Raw genomic sequence first — 23,160 nt, forward strand, 5'->3', positions numbered from 1 at the left:
GTCCCGTCTTAAACTGTCCCTCTGCATAATGCTCACATGATCTTTATTGACTTGTAAACTAACCATACATAATAATAGTAACGTTTGGACACAGGTCCAGGAATGGCTGAAGAATTGCAACATTTACCTGGAGCTAAATCTGCAGATAGCACTGCTGGGTGATTTGAAAAGTCATAGTCAATCGATCAATAGCATAATTATACATTTAGCAAAAAAAAACAGTTTAACTTTAATTTACAATCCTGTAGAAACTATAAGAATAGAAAGTTTCAGAACTTGTGTGAAGCATCACATCACAGTTGAAAAATATCTGGCAAATAGAAATCCAATATGGATGTTGATAAGAGATAGATGGGAGGGGTTGAATGGAGCTGAAGGGTGGGACTCATAACAACAAGATAACTCATGTCAAATATACTGTGTCTGTAAAATGTATAGAGGTTCAGAACTTTAGTGAAACAGCAAAGTTAAAAATATATGACAAATAGAAATCAAACCGGACAGACATCAGTAACAGATGGGAGAGGTTGAGGCTATATGAAGGACAGGAGTAAAAACAAACAAAATACAACTATTGTATAATTGACTGTGTCCATAAAATGTATATAGCATATAGAAGCTGGAAGTAGAAGCCTAAGTGTTGTTGTTCACTAGTTTACTTCAACTAGGGGAGGGGTGGAAGGGTTAGAAAGTAATAAAGGAAAAACATATTTTTTTAAATATATATATATATATATATATGTACAGTACCAGTCAAAAATTTGGACACATCTACTCATTCAAGTGTTTTTCTTTATTTTGACTATTTTCTACATTGTAGAATAATAGTGAAGACATAAACTATGAAATAACACATATGGAATCACGTAGTAACCAAAAAAGTGTTAAACAAATCAAAATATATTTTAGATTCTTCAAAGTAGCCACCCTTTGCCTTGATGAACAGGGAGTACGGGAGGGAACAGAGCACGCACCCCTGAGGGGCCCCCGCCTGCTACCGCACGGCAAGTGGTACCGGAGCGCCAAGTCTAGGTCCAAGAGGCTCTTAAACAGCTTCTACCCCCCAAGCCATAAGACTCCTGAACATCTAATCAAATGGCTACCCAGACTATTTGCATTGCCCCCCCCCTCCACTTTTCTACGCTGCTGCTACTCTTATTACCTATGCATAGTCACTTTAATAACTCTACCTACATGTACATATTACCTCAATTACCTCGACACCGGTGCTCCCGCACATTGACTCTGTACCCGTACCCCCTGTATATAGCCTCCACATTGACTCTGTACCCGTACCCCCTGTATATAGCCTCCACATTGACTCTGTACCGGTACCCCCTGTATATAGCCTCCACATTGACTCTGTACCCGTACCCCCTGTATATAGCCTCCACATTGACTCTGTACCCGTACCCCCTGTATATAGCCTCCACATTGGCGCTGTACCCGTACCCCCTGTATATAGCCTCCACATTGACTCTGTACCCGTACCCCCTGTATATAGCCTCCACATTGACTCTGTACCGGTACCCCCCTGTATATAGCCTCCACACTGACTCTGTACCGGTACCCCCTGTATATAGCCTCCACATTGACTCTGTACCGGTACCCCCCTGTATATAGCCTCCACATTGACTCTGTACCGTTACCCCCTGTATATAGCCTCCACATTGACTCTGTACCGTAACACCCTGTATATAGCCTCCACATTGACTCTGTACCGGTACCCCCTGTATATAGCCTCCACATTGACTCTGTACCGGTACCCCCTGTATATAGCCTCCACATTGACTCTGTATCGGTACCCCCTGTATATAGCCTCCACATTGACTCTGTACCGTAATACCTTGTATATAGCCTCCACATTACTCTGTACCGTAATACCCTGTATATAGCCTCCACATTGACTCTGTACTGGTACCCCCTGTATATAGCCTCCACATTGACTCTGTACCGTAACACCCTGTATATAGCCTCCACATTGACTCTGTACCGGTACCCCCTGTATATAGCCTCCACATTGACTCTGTACCGTAACACCCTGTATATAGCCTCCACATTGACTCTGTACCGGTACCCCCTGTATATAGCCTCCACATTGACTCTGTACCGTAACACCCTGTATATAGCCTCCACATTGACTCTGTACCGGTACCCCCTGTATATAGCCTCCACATTGACTCTGTACCGTAACACCCTGTATATAGCCTCCACATTGACTCTGTACCGGTACCCCCTGTATATAGCCTCCACATTGACTCTGTACTGGTACCCCCTGTATATAGCCTCCACATTGACTCTTTACCCCCTGTATATAGCCTCCACATTGACTCTGTACCGGTACCCCCTGTATATAGCCTCCACATTGACTCTGTACCGGTACCCCCTGTATATAGCCTCCAAATTGACTCTGTACCGTAATACCCCGTATATAGCCTCCACATTGACTCTGTACCGTAACACCCTGTATATAGCCTCCACATTGACTCTGTACCGTAACACCCTGTATATAGCCTCCACATTGACTCTGTACCGTAACACCCTGTATATAGCCTTGTTATTGTTATTTACTGCTGATCTTTAATTATTTGTTATTCTTATCTCTTACTTTTTGTTGTTGTTGGTATTTTCTTAAAACTGCATTGTTGGTTAAGGGCTTGGATGTAAGCATTTCACTGTTGTATTCGGTGCATGTGACTCATACAATTTTATTTGATTTGAAGCTGGTTGAGAGAATACCAGGAGTGTGCAAAGCTGTCATCAAGGCAAAGGGTGGCTACTTTGAAGAATTTAAAATATAAAATATATTTTTATTTATTTAATACTTTTTTGGGTACTACATGATTCCGTATGTGTTATTTCATAGTTTTGATGTCTTCAATATTATTCTACAATGTAGAAAATAAAGGAACACCCTTTATACACACATATACACACATATACACATACACATATATACACACACATATATATATATGTATGTATGTATGTATGTATGTATGTATGTGTGTGTGTGTGTGTGTGTGTGTGTGTGTGTGTGTGTGTGTGTGTGTGTGTGTGTGTGTGTGTGTATATATATATATATATATATATGTGTATATGTGTGTGTATGTATGTGTGTATATACTGTATATTTACATTAAATATATATGGGGGATTGGAAATGATGCAGACAATTATATTGTATCCTCCATCAATCTATCTGCAATATTACAGCTGATCTACCCCCTTAACAAAGTAAATAATAATAATAAAATGCTTGTTTGGTGTTATCTTTCCAGGCCACTGCTATGTCCGTGGACTGCCTGGGTCGACATGCTGTCCTGTCTGGGTGTGTACCAGTCCTTTCACCACACATTACAGCACCATCACCAGGCAGTGAAAACACTCCTTCTCACATTGCCTTGGGGATGTTAGAAATCCCTTACCAGCCGAGGCTGTTGATTCACTGTAGCTCTGCCTCAGTCGACGTAGCTCTGCCTCAGTCACCGTAGCTCTGTCTCAGTCACCGTAGCTCTGCCTCAGTCACCGTAGCTCTGTCTCAGTCACTGTAGCTCTGCCTCAGTCACCGTAGCTCTGCCTCAGTCACCGTAGCTCTGCCTCAGCCGACGTCACTGTAGCTCTGCCTCAGTCACCGTAGCTCTGCCTCAGTCACCGTAGCTCTGCCTCAGTCACCGTAGCTCTGCCTCAGCCACTGTAGCTCTGCCTCAGTCACCGTAGCTCTGCCTCAGCCACCGTAGCTCTGCCTCAGCCTCCGTAGCTCTGCCTCAGTCACCGTAGCTCTGCCTCAGTCACCGTAGCTCTGCCTCAGTCACCGTAGCTCTGCCTCAGTCACCGTAGCTCTGCCTCAGTCACCGTAGCTCTGCCTCAGTCGACGTCACCGTAGCTCTGCCTCAGTCACTGTAGCTCTGCCTCAGTCACCGTAGCTCTGCCTCAGTCACCGTAGCTCTGCCTCAGTCACCGTAGCTCTGCCTCAGTCACCGTAGCCCTGCCTCAGTCACCGTAGCTCTGCCTCATCACTGTAGCTCTGCCTCAGTCACCGTAGTTCTGCCTCAGTCACTGTAGCTCTGCCTCAGTCGCCGTCACCGTAGCTCTGCCCCAGTCACCGTAGCTCTGCCTCAGTCACCGTAGCTCTGCCTCAGTCACTGTAGCTCTGCTCAGCCACCGTAGCTCTGCCTCAGTCACCGTAGCTCTGCCTCAGTCGCCGTAGCTCTGCCTCAGTCGCCGTAGCTCTGCCTCAGTCACTGTAGCTCTGCCTCAGTCGCCGTAGCTCTGCCTCAGTCGCCGTAGCTCTGCCTCAGTCGCCGTAGCTCTGCCTCAGTCACTGTAGCTCTGCCTCAGTCGACGTCACCGTAGCTCTGCCTCAGTCACTGTAGCTCTGCCTCAGTCGACATCACTGTAGCTCTGCCTCAGTCACTGTAGCTCTGCCTCAGTCGACATCACTGTAGCTCTGCCTCAGCCACTGTAGCTCTGCCTCAGTCACTGTAGCTCTGCCTCAGTCACCGTAGCTCTGCCTCAGTCACCGTAGCTCTGCCTCAGTCACCGTAGCTCTGCCTCAGTCACTGTAGCTCTGCCTCAGTCACCGTAGCTCTGCCTCAGTCGCCGTAGCTCTGCCTCAGTCGCCGTAGCTCTGCCTCAGTCGACATCACTGTAGCTCTGCCTCAGTCACTGTAGCTCTGCCTCAGCCACTGTAGCTCTGCCTCAGTCACCGTAGCTCTGCCTCAGTCGACATCACTGTAGCTCTGCCTCAGTCGCCGTAGCTCTGCCTCAGTCGACGTCACCGTAGCTCTGCCTCAGTCACTGTAGCTCTGCCTCAGTCGACGTCACCGTAGCTCTGCCTCAGTCACCGTAGCTCTGCCTCAGTCACCGTAGCTCTGCCTCAGTCGACATCACTGTAGCTCTGCCTCAGTCGCCGTAGCTCTGCTTCAGTCACTGTAGCTCTGCCTCAGTCACTGTAGCTCTGCCTCAGTCGACGTCACCGTAGCTCTGCCTCAGTCACCGTAGCTCTGCCTCAGTCACTGTAGCTCTGCCTCAGTCACTGTAGCTCTGCCTCAGTCACCGTAGCTCTGCCTCAGTCGCCGTAGCTCTGCCTCAGTCACTGTAGCTCTGCCTCAGTCACTGTAGCTCTGCCTCAGTCGACGTCACCGTAGCTCTGCCTCAGTCACCGTAGCTCTGCCTCTGCCTCAGTCACCGTAGCTCTGCCTCAGTCACTGTAGCTCTGCCTCAGTCACCGTAGCTCTGCCTCAGTCACCGTAGCTCTGCCTCAGTCACCGTAGCTCTGCCTCATCTGTATTAACTCTGTGTGCTGTAGGTCTGGGCCCTGTATTAACTCTGTGTGCTGTAGGTCTGGGCCCTATATTAACTCTGTGTACTGTAGGTGTGGACCCTGTATTAACTCTGTGTGCTGTAGGTCTGGGCCCTGTATTAACTCTGTGTACTGTAGGGCCCTGTATTAACTCTGTGTGCTGTAGGTCTGGGCCCTGTATTAACTCTGTGTACTGTAGGGCCCTGTATTAACTCTGTGTACTGTAGGTGTGGGCCCTGTATTAACTATGTGTACTGTAGGTCTGGGCCCTGTATTAACTCTGTGTGCTGTAGGTGTGGGCCCTGTATTAACTCTGTGTACTGTAGGTCTGGGCCCTGTATTAACTCTGTGTACTGTAGGTCTGGGCCCTGTATTAACTCTGTGTGCTGTAGGTGTGGGCCCTGTATTAACTCTGTGTGCTGTAAGGCCCTGTATTAACTCTGTGTGCTGTAGGTCTGGGCCCTGTATTAACTCTGTGTGCTGTAGGTGTGTGCCCTGTATTAACTCTGTGTGCTGTAGGTGTGGGCCCTGTATTAACTCTGTGTACTGTAGGTCTGGGCCCTGTATTAACTCTGTGTGCTGTAGGGCCCTGTATTAACTCTGTGTGCTGTAGGTCTGGGCCCTGTATTAACTCTGTGTGCTGTAGGTCTGGGCCCTGTATTAACTCTGTGTGCTGTAGGTCTGGGCCCTGTTTTAACTCTGTGTACTGTAGGGCCCTGTATTAACTCTGTGTGCTGTAGGTGTGGGCCCTGTATTAACTCTGTGTACTGTAGGTCTGGGCCCTGTATTAACTCGGTGTACTGTAGGTCTGGGCCCTGTATTAACTCTGTGTGCTGTAGGTCTGGGCCCTGTATTAACTCTTTGTGCTGTAGGTCTGGGCCCTGTATTAACTCTGTGTACTGTAGGTCTGGGCCCTGTAGTAACTCTGTGTGCTGTAGGGCCCTGTATTAACTCTGTGTGCTGTAGGTCTGGGCCCTGTATTAACTCTGTGTACTGTAGGTCTGGGCCCTGTAGTAACTCTTTGTGCTGTAGGTGTGGGCCCTGTATTAACTCTGTGTGCTGTAGGTCTGGGCCCTGTATTAACTCTGTGTGCTGTAGGGCCCTGTAGTAACTCTGTGTGCTGTAGGTCTGGGCCCTGTAGTAACTCTGTGTGCTGTAGGTCTGGGCCCTGTATTAACTCTGTCTGCTGTAGTTCTGGGCCCTGTATTAACTCTGTGTGCTGTAGGTCTGGGCCCTGTATTAACTCTTTGTGCTGTAGGTCTGGGCCCTGTATTAACTCTTTGTGCGTAGGTCTGGGCCCTGTAGTAACTCTTTGTGCTGTAGGTCTGGGCCCTGTATTAACTCTGTGTGCTGTAGGTCTGGGCCCTGTATTAACTCTTTGTGCTGTAGGTCTGGGCCCTGTATTAACTCTGTGTGCTGTAGGTCTGGGCCCTGTATTAACTCTGTGTGCTGTAGGTCTGGGCCCTGTATTAACTCTGTGTGCTGTAGGTCTGGGCCCTGTATTAACTCTTTGTGCTGTAGGTCTGGGCCCTGTAGTAACTCTGTGTGCTGTAGGTCTGGGCCCTGTATTAACTCTGTGTGCTGTAGTTCTGGGCCCTGTATTAACTCTGTGTGCTGTAGGTCTGGGCCCTGTATTAACTCTTTGTGCTGTAGGTCTGGGCCCTGTATTAACTCTTTGTTCTGTAGGTCTGGGCCCTGTATTAACTCTGTGTGCTGTAGGTCTGGGCCCTGTATTAACTCTTTGTTCTGTAGGTCTGGGCCCTGTATTAACTATTTGTTCTGTAGGTCTGGGCCCTGTATTAACTCTGTGTGCTGTAGGTCTGGGCCCTGTAGTAACTCTTTGTGCTGTAGGTCTGGGCCCTGTATTAACTCTTTGTGCTGTAGGTCTGGGCCCTGTATTAACTCTGTGTGCTGTAGGTCTGGGCCCTGTAGTAACTCTTTGTGCTGTAGGTCTGGGCCCTGTATTAACTCTGTGTGCTGTAGGTCTGGGCCCTGTAGTAACTCTTTGTGCTGTAGGTCTGGGCCCTTTATTAACTCTTTGTGCTGTAGGTCTGGGCCCTGTATTAACTCTTTGTGCTGTAGGTCTGGGCCCTGGCCTCGGCTGCCATCAGTCTGGAACTCAGTCCTGACTCTGACCCTGATGCGGACGCTCCCTGGGCCAGACACCCGTTTGGACGCCACCTGCTGGAGACTCTGTGAGTAGCAGGACAAATTATACTATACTGTATATACTCTACTAATGTACACTGAGTGAACAAAACATTATGAACACCTGCTGACATTACATAGACTGATTCAGTATTAGGAAGGTGTTCTTAATGTTTTGTATACTCAATTAAAAATAACAATAATTGGGTAAAAGATCAGATTTGGGCTGTTCGTGTAAACGCAGCCAAAGCCCAGCAGGAACATACCGGACCCACCAGGAATTTAGTTTGACCAGGGGTTGTCCTGGTACATCAAGCTGTCTCACTACAGAAACAGGAGATAAGACTAGTGTCCTGTCCAGGGGGTGTCCTGGTACATCAAGCTGTCTCACTACAGAAAGAGGAGATAGACTAGTGTCCTGTCCAGGGGGTGTCCTGTCTCACTACAGAAACAGGAGATAGACTAGTGTCCTGTCCAGGGGGTGTCCTGTACATCAAGCTGCCTACCTACAGAAACAGGAGATCGACTAGTGTCCTGTCCAGGGGGTGTCCTGTACATCAAGCTGCCTACCTACAGAAACAGGATATAGACTAGGTGTCCTGTCCAGGGGGTGTCCTGTCCAGGGGGTGTCCTGGTACATCAAGCTGTCTCACTACAGAAACAGGATATAGACTAGTGTCCTGTCCAGGGGGTGTCCTGGTACATCAAGCTGTCTCACTACAGAAACAGGAGATAGACTAGTGTCCTGTCCAGGAGGTGTCCTGGTGCATCAAGCTGTCTCACTACAGAAACAGGAGATAGACTAGTGTCCTGTCCAGGGGGTGTCCTGTCCAGGGGGTGTCCTGGTACATCAAGCTGTCTCACTACAGAAACAGGAGATAGACTAGTGTCCTCTCCAGGGGGTGTCCTGTCCAGGGGGTGTCCTGGTACATCAAGCTGTCTCACTACAGAAACAGGAGATAAGACTAGTGTCCTGTCCAGGTGGTGTCCTGTACATCAAGCTGTCTCACTACAGAAACAGGAGATAGACTAGTGTCCAGGGGGTGTCCTGTCTCACTACAGAAACAGGAGATAGACTAGTGTCCTGTCCAGGGGGTGTCCTGTACATCAAGCTGTCTCACTACAGAAACAGGAGATAGACTAGTGTCCTGTCCAGGGGGTGTCCTGGTACATCAAGCTGTCTCACTACAGAAACAGGAGATAAGACTAGTGTCCTGTCCAGGGGGTGTCCTGTACATCAAGCTGTCTCACTACAGAAACAGGAGATAGACTAGTGTCCTGTCCAGGGAGTGTCCTGGTACATCAGTCATTGTGGCTGGGACAAGGCTACTTACTGTATATACTGGATGGATTAGGACACTCAGTCTGTCTCTGTCCCCTCCTCCCCAGCCTGGACCACTACAGTCTGATGAGTGATGTCCAGACTCTAGCCATGCTGTGTAGTGTGTTCAGGTCCCAGGGCTGTTCTCAGGACTACTTCTCTCTGTATGGACAACAACTCTGTTCCCCTCTCGTCACTCACGATAGGTCAGTCTCTTCTCTGTTCCTCACTCGTCACTCACGATAGGTCAGTCTCTCCTCTGTTCCTCCCCTCATCACTCACGATAGGTCAGTCTCTCCTCTGTTCCTCCCCTCATCACTCACGATAGGTCAGTCTCTTCTCTGTTCCTCCCCTCATCACTCACGATAGGTCAGTCTCTTCTCTGTTCCTCACTCGTCACTCACGATAGGTCAGTCTCTCCTCTGTTCCTCCCCTCATCACTCACGATAGGTCAGTCTCTCCTCTGTTCCTCCCCTCATCACTCACGATAGGTCAGTCTCTTCTCTGTTCCTCCCCTCATCACTCACGATAGGTCAGTCTCTTCTCTGTTCCTCCCCTCATCACTCACGATAGGTCAGTCTCTTCTCTGTTCCTCCCCTCATCACTCACGATAGGTCAGTCTCTCCTCTGATAGGTCTACTACACCTGTTGTATTCAGCATTTCACTGTAAGGTCTACTACACCTGTTGTATTCAGCATTTCACTGTAAGGTCTACTACACCTGTTGTATTCAGCATTTCACTGTGAGGTCTACTACACCTGTTGTATTCAGCATTTCACTGTGAGGTCTACACCTGTTGTATTCAGCATTTCACTGTGAGGTCTACTACACCTGTTGTATTCAGCATTTCACTGTGAGGTCTACTACACCTGTTGTATTCAGCATTTCACTGTGAGGTCTACTACACCTGTTGTATTCAGCATTTCACTGTGAGGTCTACTACACCTGTTGTATTCAGCATTTCACTGTAAGGTCTACTACACCTGTTGTATTCAGCATTTCACTGTAAGGTCTACTACACCTGTTGTATTCAGCATTTCACTGTGAGGTCTACTACACCTGTTGTATTCAGCATTTCACTGTGAGGTCTACTACACCTGTTGTATTCAGCATTTCACTGTGAGGTCTACTACACCTGTTGTATTCAGCATTTCACTGTGAGGTCTACTATACCTGTTGTATTCAGCATTTCACTGTGAGGTCTACTACACCTGTTGTATTCAGCATTACACTGTAAGGTCTACTACACCTGTTGTATTCAGCATTTCACTGTAAGGTCTACTACACCTGTTGTATTCAGCATTTCACTGTGAGGTCTACTACACCTGTTGTATTCAGCATTTCACTGTGAGGTCTACTACACCTGTTGTATTCAGCATTACACTGTAAGGTCTACTACACCTGTTGTATTCAGCATTTCACTGTGAGGTCTACTACACCTGTTGTATTCAGCATTTCACTGTGAGGTCTACTACACCTGTTGTATTCAGCATTTCACTGTGAGGTCTACTACACCTGTTGTATTCAGCATTACACTGTGAGGTCTACTACACCTGTTGTATTCAGCATTTCACTGTAAGGTCTACTACACCTGTTGTATTCAGCATTTCACTGTAAGGTCTACTACACCTGTTGTATTCAGCAATCCACCAAATCAGCAGATGTCGCAATTCCGCATCTTTAGTGAAACGTTGCAGAGCTAGAGTGCTGTTTGTCAGACCATGAGACATCCTGAAAATCTGTCTTCTCATGAAAACGTCTGTAGCGTCCGAACGGTTCAGTCTACAAACTAATATGACCTACAAACTAATACGACCAACAAACTAATATGACCTACAAACTAATATGACCTACAAACTAATATGACCTACAAACTAATATGACCTACAAACTAATATGACCTACAAACTAATATGACCTACACACTAATATGACCTACAAACTAATATGACCTACAAACTAATATGACCTACAAACTAATATGACCTACAAACTAATATGACCTACAAACTAATATGACCTACAAACTAATATGACCTACAAACTAATATGACCTACAAACTAATATGACCTACACACTAATATGACCTACAAACTAATATGACCTACAAACTAATATGACCTACACACTAATATGACCATCAAACTAATATGACCTACACACTAATATGACCTACACACTAATATGACCTACAAACTAATATGACCTACAAACTAATATGACCTACACACTAATATGACCATCAAACTAATATGACCTACAAACTAATATGACCTACACACTAATATGACCATCAAACTAATATGACCTACACACTAATATGACCTACACACTAATATGACCTACAAACTAATATGACCTACACACTAATATGACCTACAAACTAATATGACCTACAAACTAATATGACCTACACACTAATATGACCATCAAACTAATATGACCTACACACTAATATGACCATCAAACTAATATGACCTACAAACTAATATGACCTACAAACTAATATGACCTACAAACTAATATGACCTACACACTAATATGACCTACAAACTAATATGACCTACACACTAATATGACCATCAAACTAATATGACCTACAAACTAATATGACCTACAAACTAATATGACCTACAAACTAATATGACCTACAAACTAATATGACCTACAAACTAATATGACCTACAAACTAATATGACCTACAAACTAATATGACCTACAAACTGGGGAGTTTTTCAGGATAAAAAGGAAATGGAATGGAGCTAAGCACAGGCAAAATCCTCGAGGAAAACCTGGTTCAGTCTGCTTTCCTACAGACACTGGGAGATGAATTCACCTTTCAGCAGGACAATAACCTAAAACACAAGGCCAAATATACACTGGAGTTGCTTACCAAGAAGACAGTGAATGTTCCTGAGTGGCCAAGTTTATCTAGTTGAAAATCTATGTCAAGACCTGAAAATGGTTGTCTATCAATGATCAACAACCAACCTGACAGAGCTTGAAGAATTAAAAAAATTAATAATGGGCAAATGTTGCACAATCCAGGTGTGGAAAGCAACACTCGCTGCCAAAGGTGTTAGAGACTCGCTGCCAAAGGTGCTTCTACAAAGTATTGATACAGGGGTGTGAATACTCATGTAAATTAGGTATTTCTAAAAACATGTTTTCACTTTTTTCATTATGGGGTATTGTGTGTAGATGGGTGACAAACAAATATATTTAATACAATTTGAATTCTGTCTTTACCAACATGTGGAATAAGTCAAGGGGTATGAATACTTTCTGAAGTCACATGAGGAAAAAGCGGAAGTCTCTACCTATCCATTGATGTAAATATATCCCCTGTCTCATTCCCAATTTGTCCACTAGTGTAACGGGTGTTGTACAAAGGGGACCAAGGCGCAGCGTGTAGAGTGCTCATAGCTTTACTTTAATGAAACAGTTCCGTCAGGTATCCTAACAAAAAGGAAAACAACAACCCACAAAACACAAGGGGAAAAAAACCCTACTTAAGTATGATCTCCAGTTATAGACAACGAGGACCAGCTGCCTATAATTGGAGATCAACACAAAAACCCCAACATAGAAATACAATACTAGAACTCCACATAGAAATAGAAAACATAGAACAAAACACAAAACACACCCTGTCACGCCCTGACCTACTCTACCATAGAAAATAACCTCCTCCTATGGTCAGGACGTGACAACTAGATAGCAGTAGGAGATCACATGACATGTCTTGGCCACTTGAAACCAGTTGCATCTGTTTTGGGTAGTGAGTGAGTCACTGTGCCAAAATGGCTGCCATCTTAAAATGACCCTAGCAATCAGGGCTTTCAAGTTACAGAGTTAAACATCTACAAATAACACAGACAGGTGAGGACACATGTCTTTTCCCTTTTCCTATTGTAAACCAGTGAGATGGATCAACATGTGGAGGATGCGTATAAAGGGGATGTGGATGGAGAAGGGAATGCATTGCTTTACAGTGACCAATCAGGGTGGACCCTTTCCATGCAGACTAAACGTTGGCACTTTTTATGACATCGCCAGCAGTAAGATTTGAGTTTGATTTCCAAAAAGACAGCTTTCACTTTTTATTTTCAGACAACAACAAAAAACAAATTTGTGGGACCCGGTACCGGGTCCAAAACTACCGCTCAGAGTTTAACAGGATGAAGGTCTAGCATCACTCCATCGTAAGTGTTTTGTGGTTTGGTTCACTAAACCAGTCCTTTTCTTCAACATAAAACACAAAATGAAGTGATTCTGAGTTTTAGCTCCTGCTGAGGATTAGATTGTACCTACCTGTTCAGCAGCCAGGGGACCTTAGTACAGGCCAGGGGACTTTAGTACAGGCAAGGGGACCTTAGTACAGGCCAGGGGACCTTAGTACAGGCCAGGGGACCTCAGTACAGGCCAGGGGACCTTAGTACAGGCCAGGGCTGACCTCAGCTTGGCAGACTCTGTACCTACCTGTTCAGCAGCCAGGGCAGACCTCAGTACAGGCCAGGGCAGACCTCAGCTTGGCAGCCTCTGTACCTACCTGTTCAGCAGCCAGGGGACCTTCGTACAGGCCAGGGCAGACCTCAGCTTGGCAGCCTCTGTACCTACCTGTTCAGCAGCCAGGGGACCTTAGTACAGGCCAGGGGACCTTAGTACAGGCCAGGGGACCTTAGTACAGGCCAAGGCTGACCTCAGCTTGGCAGCCTCTGTACCTACCTGTTCAGCAGCCAGGGGACCTTAGTACAGGCCAGGGCAGACCTCAGCTTGGCAGCCTCTGCACCTACCTGTTCAGCAGCCAGAGGACCTTAGTACAGGCCAGGGCAGACCTCAGCTTGGCAGCCTCTGTACCTACCTGTTCAGCAGCCAGAGGACCTTAGTACAGGCCAGGGCAGACCTCAGCTTGGCAGCCTCTGTACCTACCTGTTCAGCAGCCAGGGGACCTTAGTACAGGCCAGGGCAGATCTCAGCTTGGCAGCCTCTGTGGCTACTGTTGCATTCTTGAACATCTGCCTGGCGAAGTCCCATTCCTCCACCTCTCCTGCTGCGATAGCATTACAGTACACTGTCGTCTTCAGGTTGGGGTGAATCATGTCAATAAAGAGTTACATAAACCCCAAATCAGCATGATTAAGAGAAGGAAAACAATCACGTTAACTCTATATATCGTTAGGGTTGCAAAATTCTGGTATACATTTCCCAAAATTGCCAGTTGGAGGAGTCCCGGTTTTCCTGCTTATTTAAAATAATAAATAATTGGAGTTAACCTTTATTTAACTAGGCAAGTCAGTTAAGAACAAATTATTTTTTACAATGACGGCCTAGGAACAGTGGGTTAACTGCCTTGTTCAGGGGTAGGACTATTCCTTCCTGATTCCAGGAATCTTCCAACTGGGATTTCTGGTAAACCTGGGCATTTTGGGAAAGTCCCGGGATATGGCAACCCAAATAATTGTTCTTCGTACTCACGGGTTGTGGTCTGGGTTCAGCATCCATTCTCTGAACCAGTCGCTGGTCAGAACCCTGCAGCGCTCCACTCCCATTTGACACGCAAACGATATGGCGTTGATCTGGTTGTATCTGAGAGACGGGAGGGACGGGAGGGACGGGAGGGACGAGAGGGACAGGAGGGATGAGAGGGACAGGAGGGATGAGAGGGACAGGAGGGACAGGAGGGACAGGAGGGACAGGAGGGACAGGAGGGACAGGAGGGACAGGGGAGACAGGGGAGACAGGAGGGACAGGGGAGACAGGAGGGACAGGAGGGACAGGGCTGTGGAACGGCTCACATTATGGTAATATCTAAGTGTTCGTCCCGAATAGCACCCTATTCCCTATGTAGTGCACTCCTTTTGAAAACAGACCAATAATGTGTATTTACCGTTGTAAGAAAAGCGAATGAAAGATACATTTACAAAATACAATTCTGTATCTTATTTGGTTTAAAAATAACATTTAATTTGAAAAGCAGAGTTGTTACTGGTCGTTGTGTCCAGTGGGGACTCTGGTCCAATCAGCCGTTACGGTCCTGAAGTACTCAAACAGAGGGGAGACCTGCATCTTCAGGTAAGCCTGGGAGACAAACAGAGACAGTTTCACTTATTGATTTATTCCGGTACAAATTCATGTTGTACATGATAATAACAGCAGTCAAAGATAATAGGATGTCATTAGATAACCAGTACAGTATGAACCAATCAGACCTGTTGTTTCAGCTAAACCTGGGAGAAGTACAGTATGAACCAATCAGACCTGTTGTTTCAGCTAAACCTGGGAGAAGAACAGTATGAACCAATCAGACCTGTTGTTTCAGCTAAACCTGGGAGAAGTACAGTATGAACCAATCAGACCTGTTATTTCAGCTAAACCTGGGAGAAGTACAGTATGAACCAATCAGACCTGTTGTTTCAGCTAAACCTGGGAGAAGTACAGTATGAACCAATCAGACCTGTTGTTTCAGCTAAGCCTGGGAGAACAGCACTGAAGATTGTTACTTGTTGATCTTTGTTATGTCCACTACGTTGGTCTTTGTTTTGTCCACTATGTTGGTCTTTGTTATGTCCACTATGTTGGTCTTTGTTATGTCCACTATGTTGGTCTTTGTTATGTCCACTATGTTGGTCTTTGTTATGTCCTCTATGTTGGTCTTTGTTCTGTCCTCTATGTTGGTCTTTGTTATGTCCTCTATATGTATTGTTGTTGGTCTTTGTTATGTCCACTATGTTGGTCTTTGTTATGTCCACTATGTTGGTCTTTGTTATGTCCACTATGTTGATCTTTGTTATGTCCTCTATGTTGGTCTTTGTTACGTCCACTATGTTGGTCTTTGTTACGTCCACTATGTTGGTTTTTGTTATGTCCTCTATATGTATTGTTGTTGATCTTTGTTATGTCCTCTATGTTGGTCTTTATTATGTCCACTATGTTGATCTTTGTCATGTGCTTTATGTTGATCTTTGTTATGTGCTTTATGTTGATCTTTGTTATGTCCTCTATGTTGGTCTTTGTTATGTCCAGTATGTATTGTTGTTGATGTTTGTTATGTCCTCTATATGTATTGTTGTTGATGTTTGTTATGTCCACTATGTTGGTCTTTGTTATGTCGTCTATGTTGATCTTTGTTATGTCCTCTATGTTGATCTTTGTTATGTCCTCTATATGTATTGTTGTTGATGTTTGTTATGTCCACTATGATGATCTTTGTTATGTCCTCTATGTTGGTCTTTGTTATGTCCTCTATATGTATTGTTGTTGGTCTTTGTTATGTCCTCTATATGTATTGTTGTTGATCTTTGTTATGTCCTCTATACGTATTGTTTTTGGTCTTTGTTCTGTCCTCTATGTTGGTCTTGGTTATGTCCTCTATGTTGGTCTTTGTTATGTCCTCTATATTGGTCTTTGTTATGTCCTCTATATGTATTGTTGTTGATCTTTGTAATGTCCTCTGTATATATTGTTGTTGATCTTTATGTCCTCTATATGTATTGTTGTTAGTCTTAGTTATGTCCTCTATATTTATTGTGATTGATCTTTATGTCCTCTATATGTATTGTTGTTGGTCTTTGTTATGTCCTCTATATGTATTATTGTTGATCTTTGTTATGTCCTCGATGTTGATCGTTGTTATGTCCACTATGTTGGTCTTTGTTATGTCCTCTATGTTGATCTTTGTTATGTCCACTATGTTGGTCTTGTTATGTACACTATGTTGATCTTTGTTATGTCCTCCAAATATATTGTTGTTGGTCTTTGTTATGTCCACTATGTTGGTCTTTGTTATGTCCTCTATATGTATTGTTGTTGGTCTTTGTTATGTCCTCTATGTTGGTCTTTGTTATGTCCTCTATATTGGTCTTTGTTATGTCCTCTATATGTATTGTTGTTGATCTTTGTAATGTCCTCTGTATGTATTGTTGTTGATCTTTATGTCCTCTATATGTATTGTTGTTGGTCTTTGTTATGTCCTCTATATGTATTGTTGTTGGTCTTTGTTATGTACTCTATGTTGGTCTTTGTTATGTCCTCTATGTTGGTCTTTGTTATGTCCTCTATATTGGTCTTTGTTATGTCCTCTATATGTATTGTTGTTGATCTTTGTAATGTCCTCTATATGTATTGTTGTTGGTCCTGGTTATGTCCTCTATATGTATTGTTTATGGTCTTTGTTATGTCCTCTATATTGGTCTTTGATATCTCCTCTATTTGTATTGCTGTTGGTCTTTGTTATGTCCTCTATGTTGATCTTTGTTATGTCCTCTATATGTATTGTTGTTGGTCTTTGTTATGTTCTTTATTTTGGTCTTTGTTATGTCCACTATATGTATTGTTGTTGATGTTTGTTATGTCCCATATGTTGGTCTTTGTTATGTCCTCTATGTTGGTCTTGGTTATGTCCTATATGTTGGTCTTTGTTATGTCCTCTATATTGGTCTTTGTTATGTCCTCTATATGTATTGTTGTTGATCTTTGTAATGTCCTCTGTATATATTGTTGTTGATCTTTATGTCCTCTATCTGTATTGTTGTTGGTCTTTGTTATGTCCTCTATATGTATTGTGATTGATCTTTATGTCCTCTATATGTATTGTTGTTGGTCTTTGTTATGTCCTCTATATGTATTGTTGTTGATCTTTGTTATGTCCTCGATGTTGGTCTTTGTTATGTCCACTATGTTGGTCTTTGTTATGTCCTCTATGTTGATCTTTGTTATGTCCACTATTTTGGTCTTGTTATGTACACAATGTTGATCTTTGTTATGTCCACTATATGTATTGTTGTTGGTCTTTGTTATGTCCTCTATGTTGGTCTTTGTTATGTCCTCTATGTTGGTCTTTGTTATGTCCACTATGTTGATCATTGTTATGTCCTCTATGTGAATTGTTGTTGGTCTTTGTTATGTCCTCTATGTTGATCTTTGTTATGTCAACTATGTTGGTCTTTGTTATGTCATCTATGTTGATCTATTGTTATGTCCACTATGTTGGTCTTTGTTCTGTCCTCTATATGTATTGTTGTTGGTCTTTGTTATGTCCACTATGTTGGTCTTTGTTATGTCCTCTATATGTATTGTTGTTGGCCTTTGTTATGTCCTCTATGTTGGTCTTTGTTATGTCCTGTATGTTGGTCTCTGTTATGTCTTCTATGTTGATCTTTGTTATGTCCTCTATATGTATTGTTGTTGGTCTTTGTTCTGTCCTCTATGTTGGTCTTTGGTATGTCCTCTATATGTATTATTGTTGGTCTTTGTTATGTCCTCTATGTTAGTCTTTGTTATGTCCACTATGTTGGTCTTTGGTATGTCCTCTATATGTATTATTGTTGGTCTTTGTTTTGTCCTCTATATGTATTGTTGTTGGTCTTTGTTCTGTCCTCTATATGTATTATTGTTGGTCTTTGTTATGTCCACTATGTTGGTCTTTGTTATGTCCTCTACATTGATCTTTTGTTATGTCAACTATGTTGGTCTTTGTCGTGTCCTCTATGTTGATCTTTTGTTATGTCAACTATGTTGGTCTTTGTTATGTCCTCTATGTTGGTCTTTGTTATGTCCACTATGTTGGTCTTTGTTCTGTCCTCTATGTTGGTCTTTGGTATGTCCTCTATATGTATTATTGTTGGTCTTTGTTATGCCCTCTATGTTGGTCTTTGTTATGTCCTCTACGTTGATCTTTTGTTATGTCCTCTATGTTGGTCTTTGTTCTGTCCTCTATATTGGTCTTTGATATCTCCTCTATTTGTATTGTTGTTGGTCTTTGTTTTGTCCTCTATGTTGATCTTTGTTATGTCCTCTATATGTGTTGTTGTTGGTCTTTGTTATGTCCTCTATGTTGGTCTTTGTTCTGTCCTCTATATTGGTCTTTGATATCTCCTCTATTTGTATTGTTGTTGATGTTTGTTATGTCCACTATGTTGGTCTTTGTTATGTCCTCTATGTTGATCGTTGTTATGTCCTCTATGTTGGTCTTTGTTATGTCCTCTATATGTATTGTTGTTGATCTTTGTAATGTCCTCTGTATATATTGTTGTTGATCTTTATGTCCTCTATATGTATTGTTGTTGGTCTTTGTTATTTCCTCTATATGTATTGTTGTTGATCTTTGTTATGTCCTCTATATGTATTGTTGTTGGTCTTTGTTATGTTCTCTATGTTGGTCTTTGTTATGTCCTCTATATGTATTGTTGTTGATGTTTGTTATGTCCACTATGTTGGTCTTTGTTATGTCCTCTATGTTGGTCTTTGTTATGTCCTCTATGTTGGTCTTTGTTATGTCCTCTATATGTATTGTTGTTGATCTTTGTAATGTCCTCTGTATATATTGTTGTTGATCTTTATGTCCTCTATATGTATTGTTGTTGGTCTTTGTTATTTCCTCTATATGTATTGTTGTTGGTCTTTGTTATGGCATCTATGTTGGTCTTTGTTATGTCCTCTATGTTGGTCTTTGTTATGTTCTCTATATTGGTCTTTGTTATGTCCTCTATATGTATTGCTGTTGATCTTTGTAATGTCCTCTATATGTATTGTTGTTGATCTTTGTTATGTCATCTATATGTATTGTTGTTGATCTTTGTTATGTCCTCTATATGTATTGCTGTTGATCTTTGTTATGTCCTCTATGTTGGTCTTTGTTTTGTCCTCTATATGTATTGTAGTTGGTCTTTGTTATGTACTCTATATGAATTGTTGTTGATCTTTGTTATGTCCTCTATGTTAGTCTTTGTTATGTCCTCTATGTTGGTCTTTGTTATGTCCACTATGTTGGTCTTTGTTATGTCCTCTATGTTGGTCTTTGTTATGTCCTCTATGTTGGTCTTGTTATGTACACTATGTTGATCTTTGTTATGTCCTCTATATGTATTGTTGTTGGTCTTTGTTATGTCCTCTATGTTGGTCTTTGTTATGTCCTCTATGTTGGTCTTTGTTATGTACTCTATATGTATTGTTGTTGATCTTTGTTATGTCCACTATGTTGGTCTTTGTTATGTCCTCTCTGTTGGTCTTTGTTATGTCCTCTATGTTGGTCATTGTTATGTCCTCTATGTTGGTCTTTGTTATGTCCTCTATGTTGATCTTTGTTATGTCCACTATGTTGGTCTTTGTTATGTCCTCTATGTTGATCTTTGTTATGTCCACTATGTTGGTCTTGTTATGTCCACTATGTTGATCTTTGTTATGTCCACTATATGTATTGTTGTTGATCTTTGCTATGTCCTCTATGTTGGTCTTTGTTATGTCCTCTATGTTGGTCTTTGTTATGTCCACTATGTTGGTCTTTGTTATTTCCTCTATGTTGATCTTTGTTATGTCCACTATGTTGGTCTTGTTATGTCCACTATGTTGATCTTTGTTATGTCCACTATATGTATTGTTGTTGGTCTTTGTTATGTCCTCTATGTTGGTCTTTGTTATGTCCTCTATGTTGGTCTTTGATATGTCCACTATGTTGGTCTTTGCTATGTCCATTTTGTTGGTCTTTGTTATGTCCTCTATATGTATTGTTGTTGGTCTTTGTTATGTCCTCTATGTTGGTCTTTGTTATGTCCTCTATGTTGGTCTTTGTTATGTCCACTATGTTGGACTTTGTTATGTCCTCTATGTTGATCTTTGTTATGTCCACTATGTTGGTCTTGTTATGTACACTATGTTGATATTTTTTATGGCCTCTATATGTATTGTTGTTGGTCTTTGTTATGTCCTCTATGTTGGTCTTTGTTATGTCCTCTATATGTATTGTTGTTGATCTTTGTTATGTCCTCTCTATGTATTGTTGTTGAAGTTTGTTATGTCCACTATGTTGGTCTTTGTTCTGTCCACTATGTTGGTCTTTGTTATGTCCTCTATGTTGATCTTTGTTATGTCCTCTATATGTATTGTTGTTGATGTTTGTTATGTCCACTATGTTGGGCTTTGTTATGTCCACTATGTTGGTCTTTGTTATGGCCACTATGATGGTCTTTGTTATGTCCACTATGTTGGTCTTTGTTATGTCCTCTATGTTGGTCTTTGTTCTGTCCTCTATGTTGGTCTTTGTTATGTCCTCTATATGTATTGTTGTTGGTCTTTGTTATGTCCTCTATGTTGATCTTTGTTATGTCCTCTATATGTATTGTTGTTGACGTTTGTTATGTCCACTATGTTGGTCTTTGTTATGTCCTCTATGTTGGTCTTTGTTATGTCCTCTATATTGGTCTTTGTTATGTGCTCTATATGTATTGTTGTTGATCTTTGTAATGTCCTCTATATGTATTGTTGTTGATCTTTGTAATGTCCTCTGTATATATTGTTGTTGATCTTTATGTCCTCTATATGTATTGTTGTTGGTCTTTGTTATGTCCTCTATATGTATTGTTGTTGATCTTTGTTATGTCCTCTATGTTGGTCTTTGTTATGTCAACTATGTTGGTCTTTGTTATGTCCTCTATGTTGGTCTTTGTTTTGTCCTCTATATGTATTGTAGTTTGTCTTTGTTGTGTACTCTATATGAATTGTTGTTGATCTTTGTTATGTCCACTGTGTTGGTCTTTGTTATGTCCTCTATGTTGGTCTTTGTTATGTCCTCTATGTTGGTCTTTGTTATTTCCTCTATGTTGGTCTTTGTTATGTCCACTATGTTGGTCTTGTTATGTACACTATGTTGATCTTTGTTATGTCCTTTATATGTATTGTTGTTGGTCTTTGTTATGTCCTCTATGTTGGTCTTTGTTATGTCCTCTATGTTGGTCTTTGTTATGTCCTCTATGTTGATCTTTGTTATGTCCACTATGTTGGTCTTTGTTATGTCCTCTATGTTGATCTTTGTTATGTCCACTATGTTGGTCTTGTTATGTCCACTATGTTGATCTTTGTTATGTCCACTATATGTATTGTTGTTGATCTTTGTTATGTCCTCTATGTTGGTCTTTGTTATGTCCACTATGTTGGTCTTTGTTATGTCCTCTATGTTGATCTTTGTTATGTCTACTATGTTGGTTTTGTTATGTACACTATGTTGATCTTTGTTATGTCCTCTATATGTATTGTTGTTGGTCTTTGTTATGTCCTCTATGTTGGTCTTTGTTATGTCCTCTATGTTTGTCTTTGTTATGTCCACTATGTTGGTCTTTGTTATGTCCTCTAAGTTGATCTTTGTTATTTCCACTATGTTGGTCTTGTTATGTCCACTATGTTGATCTTTGTTATGTCCACTATATGTATTGTTGTTGGTCTTTGTTATGTTCTCTATGTTGGTCTTTGGTATGTCCTCTATGTTGGTCTATGTTATGTCCACTATGTTTATCGTTGTTATGTCCTCTATGTGAATTGTTGTTGGTCATTGTTATGTCCTCTATGTTGATCTTTGTTATGTCCTCTATGTTGATCTATTGTTATGTCCACTATGTTGGTCTTTGTTCTGTCCTCTATATGTATTGTTGTTGGTCTTTGTTATGTCCACTATGTTGGACTTTGTTCTGTCCTCTATGTTGGTCTTTGTTATGTCCTCTATGTTGGTCTATGTTCAGTCCTCTATGTTGGTCTTTGGTATGTCCTCTATATGTATTCTTGTTGGTCTTTGTTATGTCCTCTATGTTGGTCTCTGTTATGTCCTCTATGTTGATCTTTTTTATGTTCTCTATATGTATTGTTGTTGGTCTTTGTTATGTCCTCTATATGTATTGTTGTTGGTCTTTGTTATGTCCTCTATATGTATTGTTGTTGGTCTTTGTTATGTCCACTATGTTGGTCTTTGTTCTGTCCTCTATGTTGGTCTTTGTTATGTCCTCTATATGTATTGTTGTTGGTCTTTGTTATGTCCTCTATGTTGGTCTTTGTTATGTCCTCTATGTTGGTCTTTGTTATGTCCTGTATGTTGTCTTTGTTCTGTCCTCTATGTTGGTCTTTGGTATGTCCTCTATATGTATTATTGTTGGTCTTTGTTATGTCCTCTATGTTGGTCTTTGTTATGTCCTCTATGTTGGTCTTTGTTATGTCCTCTATGTTGGTCTTTGTTATGTCCACTATGTTGGTCTTTGTTATGTCCACTATTTTGGTATTTGTTATGTCCTCTATATGTATTGTTTTTGGTCTTTGTTATGTCCTCTATGTTGGTCTTTGTTATGTCCTCTATGTTGGTCTTTGTTATGTCCACTATGTTGGTCTTTGTTATGTCCACTATGTTGGTATTTGTTATGTCCACTATGTTGGTCTTTGGTATGTCCACTATGTTGGTCTTTGTTATGTCCACCATGTTGGTCTTTGTTATGTCCACTATGTTGGTCTTTGTTATGTCCTCTATGTTGGTCTTTGGTATGTCCTCTATGTTGGTCTTTGTTATGTCCACTTTGTTGATCGTTGTTATGTCCTCTATGTGAATAGTTGTTGGTCTTTGTTATGTCCTC

Source organism: Salmo trutta, chromosome 12 (assembly GCF_901001165.1).
Source record: "Salmo trutta chromosome 12, fSalTru1.1, whole genome shotgun sequence".
NCBI classification, from domain to species: domain Eukaryota; kingdom Metazoa; phylum Chordata; class Actinopteri; order Salmoniformes; family Salmonidae; genus Salmo; species Salmo trutta.